Raw genomic sequence first — 9,077 nt, forward strand, 5'->3', positions numbered from 1 at the left:
AAAGCAACATGTCATCATGCACGCAGTGATATGCATACTGGTATTTGAGACAGACAATGCTGTTCTCACGTTCCATGCTTAAACTTCTAGCTCTCACAGAGAGCCAGCGTAGAGACAGCCAGCATCGGTTAAGAGTGCCAGCCTCCAAGATGGGGCCTGGGGATCCCCTGGAATTACGGCTCCTCTCCAGACTACACAGGTCAGTTCCCCTGGAGAAAAGGGCTGCTTCAGAGACTCCGCTGAAGTCCCAGTCCACCCCAGACTCGTTCCCCAAATCTCCAGGACTTTGCCAACCTGGATCTGGCAACCGTCATCCCCCATCGGGGGCAGGGAGGGACCTGACAGCCCTGTCTATAAATGTGATTGTATAACCATTGTTGCAATTGCCTAGAATTTCCTTAGATAATGTTATTGTGATGTAACAACAGTGCTTTCTGCGTTTGGCATTATTGAATCTGAATCTACTGACAGTATATTAGAGACCCTGAGATTTAGGAAGAAAAGCGATTGGATTTGCACACGCAGACAAACACGCATAATCGCATGGATGCAAAAGCCAAAACAAAGAATACACTGGTACATACACAACACACTTCTATTGTTTCTTCTTTTTCGAGTGGGAGGTACACGATATGTTTAGCCACCTGTTTTATTTTCAGCCTCCTTCCTAATCACGAACATGAAGGACTCCTGGGAGGCAATCCATGCTCGCAGATCTGCATAAACGGACCCACAAAATCCTTCTGAAGGGAACAGATGAGCCCCTGGAGAGGAGGTCAGGCGTGCGTTCACAGACACACAAAGAATATCAGTTGCGCGCTGCAGACACAACCAGTCAGAAAGAACGCATGCCAATTCAGGCTGTGCACCGATTCAGACCGACTGAGAAGCGCGCATTCAGTCAAAAATGCAAGAAAGAGATCAGATGCAAGGAGATGATTTCAGAGGTCTCTCAGGCTAAAGTCAAACGCAAACATAAACATAAGATCAGGCAGAGATACAGAGAATCACCATGGAAGATTAAAAAAAAAAGAAAGGCACAAATTCAAACTTTGGATTCAGACACACGGAACAGATGCTTGCAACAGACGCATGGCTTGTGCAAGTGGCGCGCGCACACGCCCGGAACGGCATGCATAAAACCAGCGTAAAGCCCATGCCCCGATATTTGCACCAGCGAGCTGTTTGCATACGTACCAAGAGAATGAGATTCTCACATGCAGACCAAGAGAACCTCATAAGCAAGGTAGGAGGCATGCACGGGGCACCGTGGCAGCGAGCACTGAGTCACTGTCAAAGCACAAAGGCAGTTAACCGCACAGCTGCACATGACACATAATAAGCATTGCATACGAGGGCCCACGTCTCTCTGGCCGGATAGGCCAGATTTGCCCGGCAACGGGCATATCCCCTGTGGAGCCAGCCAGCCAGCCACCAGTGGGTTTCCTTCACCGCCAGGGGCTGCCTCTTGCTCATTGGTGGGCAACTGCAGTCCCCGCCTGGCCAGGTGAGGTGGGGGGGAGGAAGGGGGCAGCACCATCTCCCAAGCAGCCAGCAGAGGTAGCTGCCTAAGACAGCGACTGATCCAGTCCGCCTCCCCTCCTCCCCCCCCCCTTTGGCATATCCGAGCATGCCTCCGCTGGCCCTGATTGATACCTGCGGGGTTTGAAATGGAAAGCGTGCCACGAAGGCAGGGGATAGCCTCTCCCTACTCAGATCCAGAGCCCCACAGAGGGGACGAGGGCTTGGAGAACAAAAGGAAGGGGACCCCTCGCTTCATGGGAGTGCATGGGAAAAGGACTTGGGAGTTCTGGAGGACAATGTGGAGGATGAGCCAGCAGTGTGATACGGCAGCTAAGAAGGCTAATACGATACTAGGCTGCATTGCGAGGAGCATAGAATCTGGAGCAAGAAGAGTTATCCTGCCCTCTATCCTGCTTTCCTTAGGCCTTATTTGGAATAGTGTGCCCTGCAGGACGCTGCGGTTCAAAAGGATATGATTTTTCGCCATCTTGAATTTTGTAATGTTGGGGTTTTTTTATGGGGGTGTAATGGGTTTTATCCGTTTTATTGTATGTTGAATTTTCTTTGAATTTTTATGTAACCCGCCACGAGCCGGTTCTGGGAACGGCAGGCTAAAAATGGAATGAATGAATGAATGAATGAATGAATGAATGAATGAATGAATGAATGAATGAATGGGATGTTGACAAGTCGGAAGATGTTCAGAGAAAGGCGACTGGGATGGTTGAGGGGTTGGGATCCATGCCTTACAAGGAGAGGTTGAGAGAGCTTTGTATGTGCAGCTAGGAGAAGAGGAGGGCCGGGGTATTAGAATAGCTGTGTTTAACCACGTGAAAGGCAGCCCTGCTCTTTAATGCAGCTTTAAACAAGAGCTAGCGTGGTTTGGTGGTTAAGAGCAGCAGCTTCTAATCTGTCGAGTTGGGTTTGATTCCCTGCTCCTCCACATGCAGCCAGCTGTGTCATCTTGGACTAGTCACAGGTACTGATAGTACTGCTCTGTCAGAGCTCTCTCAGTCCCACTGACCTCGCAGGGTGCCTGTTGGGGGGAGAAGAAGGGAAGGCGATTGTAAGCCACTTTCAGACTCTTTCAGGCAGTGAAAAGCCAGGTATAAAAGCCAGCTCTTTTTCTTTAGACACAAGGACGAGGAGTAATGGAGTCAGAGGGCCGTACCCACGACATGCCACAAAACAAAAAGGGGCAAAATGCCAGGGGATGTCATAGATTTATTTGACCAAGTCCCTACGTGGTCGCCATGTAGGTTTCGTCAGGGGAATCCATAAAAACACAATTGTTAATCTAATATCCCCATCATAGAAAGACCCCACAATAAAATTGTTCCAAAATTCTTAAGTGCAATATTTAAAAAGACAGGATCAAAATTGATTACAAAATTAGATTTTTGATGCCGCCAATTCGCACAGCAAAACCCAGCGGCAAAAGTCCATTGAATGAGGATTGAGAGTGTTCTTTAGTGTGAGGGAAGGTGCGCATTGTGATTCTCAGGTGAGCGCCCTCCAGGGGGGACGGAGCTGGGTGTGCGCTGCAAACAGCATGACTGCAGCTCTCAGCAATGTCTGGCACATTTCTCAGGAGTACGCAATGTTCTTGTGAACGAGAACCGATTTTTAAAAATGATTCCATGCCTGGAGCTCCCAGCGCACGTCTGATTTGGCCCCCAAATATGTGGCCACTCCCTTCCCACTTCTTTCAGATTCCGGCAGCAGACTTCTGAGGACCGGAGGGGAATCGTGGTTAAGAACAGCAGCGTCTGATCTGGAGAACCAGGCATGATTTCCCCACAGCTCTTCATACAGCCAGCTGGGTGACTTTGTGGGGCTAAATGTGGTGTCTTCAGTGGGGATGGATCCAGAAGAGTAGCCACGTTGGTCTGTCTCTAGCAGCGGAAAACAGTCTTAAAGACTTAAAGACTAACACACTTTGTAACAGGGGAGGAACTTTTTTGGGGGTCACTGTAGAAAGTGAGCCCATTGTCCTCCTATCTTGGAGAGTGTAGTGATATCATAGAATCATAGAGTTGGAAGGGACCTCCAGGGTCATCTAGTCCAACCCCCTGCGGAATGCAGGAACTCACAACTACCTGCCCACCCACAGTGACCCCAATTTCATGCCATAATGATCCCCCCACCAAAAATCTCCAAAATCCAGCTTGGCCTGGGGGTAATTCATCTCCCATCCCACAGTGGTGATCAGCAATTCCCTGGGTAGGCCAGGAAGGGCCATAAGAGACAAACCCTGGCACAACCCTTCCTGCCCACCCACTCACCGTCTGCCCAAGTTAATAAATTCAGCATTTCCATCAGATGACTTTCTAGCCTTTGCTTAAAAACTCCCAAAGAAGGAGAACCTACCACCTCCCAAAGAAACCTGTTCTACTAAGTTTTAACTTTCAGGAACTTCTTCTGGATGTTTAGCCAAAAATTCTTTTGAATTAATTTTATCCCACTGGTGCTGCTCCGACCCTCTGGGGCAACTCTGCTCCAGCTTCTATATGACAGCTCTTCAAGTATTTGGAGATGGCCATGGCATCACCTCTTAGTCATCTTCAGCCTAAACAGACCAAGCTCCATCAACCTTTCCTCATTTGAACTTCAAATTTCAACAGTAGCAGGATTAGGTGTGATATGCAGAGGGCTAATAGGCATGGAGAAATCAGCATTGGTAATGAGACAGGAAACCTAGGTCTTGATTCAGTCCAGGAGGACGCATTGTCTTGAGCCTCATTATCAGTTGCAATTAAGGTACAAATGGACCAAGCCCTTTTCACCTGCACTAAGGCTGCCAGCCTCCAGGTGGGGCCTTGAGTTCTCCTGGAATTACAACTTGTCTCCACACTATGGAGATCTGCTCCCACAAAGGAAACAACTGCTTGGGAGGGTTAGCTTGACTGTATTTTTCCCTGTTGAAATCTCACCCCTTCCCAGGCCCCACTCTCCCCAGGTTCTACTCCAAAGTCTTGAGAGAGAGAGAGAGATGGACGGACAGTGGTTGGACAGAAGCCCGGGATGCCGTCTGGCCCCAGTTCCATGAAGGTGAATTGGAACAGGCAACCAGATCTGCCTCTCCCGTAGCTGGAGAACATCCTTAGATTTTATCCCAGAACAAGGACCAGGCAAGGTGTCCCCCGGGCCCAATCCAGCTCCCTGAGGAGTCCCATTTGGCTTTCCCCAGTTGATAGCTTGAAGGCAAGAAATGAGTGTCCAGCTTCAGAGCAGCAAACAGGCAGATCTGCCAAGAGATAAGACTAGTTCCAACCAGCAGTGGGATTTCTCTGTTGACTGTCTCTAGAATTGGCTTTGCCTTGACCTGGGCGGCCCAGGCTAGACCGAACTTGTGGGAATTCAGAAGCTGAGCAGTGCCGGCCACGGTCGGTCCTCAGATGGGCGGCCACCGAGGCAGACGAGAAAAATCACCAGCAGGGTGAGCTGCCCTCTCTCAGCCTAACCTACCTTGAAGGGTTGTTGTGAGGCTGACATTTGAAGGGGCAAATGTCATCAGCCACTTTGGGTCCCTGGTTGGGGAGAATAACAATTATTGTATTTATCGTATAGTTTATGTATGCTGCTTTTATTTGATGCCTGACCATTGATCAAGGCAGTAATGCCGAAACACATCTGGTCAGTGGAGACTTTGGCATGCACGTAAGCATCAATTTTACTTGAGCCTATGCCATAGGCCTTGGGTTTTTAACTCAAATAAATATTAGTACTATAATTTTTTAAATAGCGTTCTACCCTACACAGGCTTAAGTTCATTTCCCTTTTTTTGTCCTTTTCCATTTTGTCACTTTGGTTTGGCTCGGGATATTGTATCCTTTTCGTTTTGGGAGATAAATACAGACCTTGTGAAAAGTCAGGCCCCGTCTGACCCTATTTTTGTGTTCCTGCCCTTTTTTCATCACCGTTCCATTTTTGGTTTAGCTCCTCAGTGGCATTGGAGTGCAACGACGGAGGGAACGCTGGGGATTGGCAGTCTGCGTAGCCCAGCACAGTCCAGTTTCATCGGATCTGGAAAGCAAAGCAGGATCCCGGTTAGGACTTGGGTGGCAGACCTCTGAGGAAGGCCAGGGTGGCTACGCAGAAACAGGCCATGGCACAACCATCTCAGTTCCTCTCTCCTCTGACCTGGATGACCCTGATCTCATTGGATCTCGGAAGCTGACTATTGGGGCTCAGCGAGAACTCACACACAAACAAAAAAACAAACCATACAGGTTCCTAAAATAAAAAGGGAAAATGGGGGGGGGGATTCAGAATATTTACCTGTTCAGAAGCAGTGGAGGGGGTGTTGAGCAGAAGAAGAGTTGGTTTTTATACCCCACTTTTCACTACTATGAGGAGACACAAATTGGCTTACAGTCGCCTTCCCTTCCTCTCCCCACAGCAGACACCCTGCAAAGGTAGGTGAGGTTGAGAGAGCTCTTGACAGGACTGCTCTGGGAGAACAGCTCTATCAGGGCTGTGATGAGCCCAAGGTCACCCAGTTGGCTGCATGTGGTGGAGTGGGGAATCAAACCCGGCTCACCAGATTAGAAGCTGCTTCTTTTAACCACTACACCATGCAGGCTCTTGGCATGTCTCACATGCTGAGTTTTGCATCAGGTAGAGCCCAATCCGGGAACAGAAAATGCTCGGGAGGGAAAGGTGTGAGGAGTCCCTCGCTGTTAATGGGAGTTTGATGTGCCAGTTCCTAACACCAAAAGGAAGCTGCAGAAGTGATATTAAGGTCGAACAATGCAGGATAGTTCATTAGATCTGCCACCGGTCCAGGTGCAGCCTCCTTTATTTTGGGGATGCTCCGGTGGGGATGAGCATCCTTCCTGGCCCTTCCGTGCAAAGGATCGCGTTACTCCTGTGGTTGCTCGGAGATCTCTCTGAGGACCCTGGTGGTTCTGCACAGAGTCTTCCAGTTGACCTATTTCTGACACACACAAGGCCTTGTGGGTAGCCGGGCCTGGCTCAGCCTGGGCTGCTTCTCAGAAACAAAGATGAAGGACAGCAGCCGCTGTTTCCTCCTTGCACACCGAGGGGCCTACCTGGGGCTTCTTGGGATGCCCTAAGTCAGCTGCAATTTGACAGAACTTTGCATTATCATCAGTGGGGCTCTATCTGGGGAAGAGAAGGTTGCCAACTTTGATTGGGAAACACTGGGAGATTTTGGAAGTCAGTTAAAGAGATATGAATGAATGAATGAATGAATCTGGCAGGCTTCCTAATACTGGGGAGTGGGCTTGTCTCTCTTTCCTGGCTTTTTTGTGACTTTCCTTGCAAGCGCATTTGGGCAGAGGCTTGAGAACGCCACTCGCAGCCCTTTCCTTCAATTTGCAGAACCCTTTTCTGCGCTGCGAGAGTCTGCGTGAGGTTTGCACATCTCACTGTGGGCTTGCTTTTTACTAGTCCTTGGGCCTGCTTAATTTGCTTGCTCCCAACTTGAAACTGAAGAAGCTTGTTCCCAAACAACTCTTCCGCACATTGTTGTCGTCGTTGTCATCCCCTCAGTCTAGCCCAGGGGTGGTCAAACTGCGGCCCTCCAGATGTCCATGGACTACAATTCCCAGGAGCCCCTGCCAGCATTCGCTGGCAGGGGCTCCTGGGAATTGTAGTCCATGGACATCTGGAGGGCCGCAGTTTGACTACCCCTGGTCTAGCCCAACCCTTAGCGATCGCATGGCACAGCCATTGCCTCGATCCATGATCCGACACCGCCTCTATCAGCCGTGTAGCATTCTGGCCGGTGTCCACATTGATTGTGTCATCCACCGTGCTCTTTGTTGGCCCAGCCATGCACACCTGAGCATGCTGGTCCCAAGCCTGGGTAAATGGGGAGGGTTAAGGACAGAACTGGCAACCAACCTTGTAAAAATAAAATTTGCCAAGAAAATCCTATGGTGCAGCTCTCAAACAATTTCAATTATTGTTATTATATGTACTATTAATAAAGGGCTACTCTGACCGGTCAGATCTCAAAAGCTAAAAAGTTGTTTTTTATACCATGCTTTATACTACCTGAAGAAGTCTCAAAGAGGTTTACAGTCTCCTTCCTTTCCTCTCTTCACAACAGACACCCTGTGAGGTACAGGGGGCTGAGAGAATTCTGACAGGACTGCTCTGTGAGAACAGCACTATCAGGACTGTGACAAGCCCAAAGTCACTCAGATGTCTGCATGTGAACGAACAGGGAATCAAACCCAGCTCACCAGATTAGAAGCCGCTGTTCTTTTTTATTTTATGTTATTTTATACCACCCTTTATGCAGGTTCAGCCCTGATTGTTCCTGGATAGGAAATCCAGGGTTTGTTCTGCAGAGATAAGCGTTAGCAAACCGCCTTTGAACACTTCTGGCCTTGTAAATCCTACGGAGAGCCATAAGTCAGCCGTGACACAACAAAGAGAGAAGGCCCTGATCCAAATGTTTTGCCATTTGAAATGGTGCCTGTGGGAAAGGGATTGAAATGCAGCTGAGAGGCTCTTGGGGAGAATGCGCATTCCATTCCTCAATTATGCCCATGCATTTATCATGCGTGGCAGGACGGGCGCATGACAGAGCGGGAAATTACAGCCTGCCTGGCTAATTGGTGAGTCTGGACTGGGAGTCTGCTGGGACAGGATCCAGCCAGTAACCTCTGCCCGACGCCATAGAGGACATCTAGTCCAACTCCTGGCTCAATGCAGGAGCAGCCTGAAGCATCCAAGCTCTGACAAGACTGGGCCATTTGGGGCTGCCCCCCTTATGCTTCCCCGAAACGTATTGGCTGAAAAGAAGAAAAAACAAAACAAAACCACAAAAATAGGACCGTTTCCCCCGAAACTTTGGAGCAACTCTTTCCTCCCCTGTTTTGAACCACTTCTCAAAATGATAATGTTATGGCAGATGGAGACGGTGCATTTTTCAGGCTCTGATCGTCACGGCTGAATGGGGATCAATGCTTTTTAAAGGCATGTTTTTTTATCCTGTATTTTTAAATCTCTTTGTGCTGTCAGCAGCCAGGAAATGGGCAGAAAAGCAGGACATATATTCTGGACTTAAGTAAACCTGAATCTCCTGGATTCGGTTGCAGCTGGCTAGCTGCTCCACCGAACCGGCACCCAGAAGGCTACGAGGGCCAGCTCTGAGGGGTGAAAAACGCAGAGATATGCGGGGTGGAGCCTGAGAAGAGAGGAACTTTAGAAATGCCATAGACTCCGCCTTCCAACGCGGCCATTTTCCGTGGGGGAACTGCTCTCGCTTGCCTGGAGACAAGTTTTAATCCCAGGAGATCTCCAGCTACTGCCTGGAAGTTGGCCACCCTACAGCAGACCCCCTCCCTTCCTGCTGCCACTACAATTATCCTTGAGGACATGCGGCTGAGGTTTTCCCTCCGTCAAAGGGCCAGGCAAGGCGTACTGCTGCCAAAGTCTCCTTTCAGCGGGATCTTGCAAAATCCAAACCGAGACTGCACTGCAGCCGACGCTACCGGTTTTTACAACCTGCAGGGAATGCTTTTCATGTTTCAAGATGAAGCCGTGGATCTTTGCCAGGGAATCCTTGCACGCTG

The sequence above is a fragment of the Paroedura picta genome, chromosome 8 (genome assembly GCF_049243985.1).
Source record: "Paroedura picta isolate Pp20150507F chromosome 8, Ppicta_v3.0, whole genome shotgun sequence".
Taxonomy (NCBI): Eukaryota; Metazoa; Chordata; class Lepidosauria; order Squamata; family Gekkonidae; genus Paroedura; species Paroedura picta.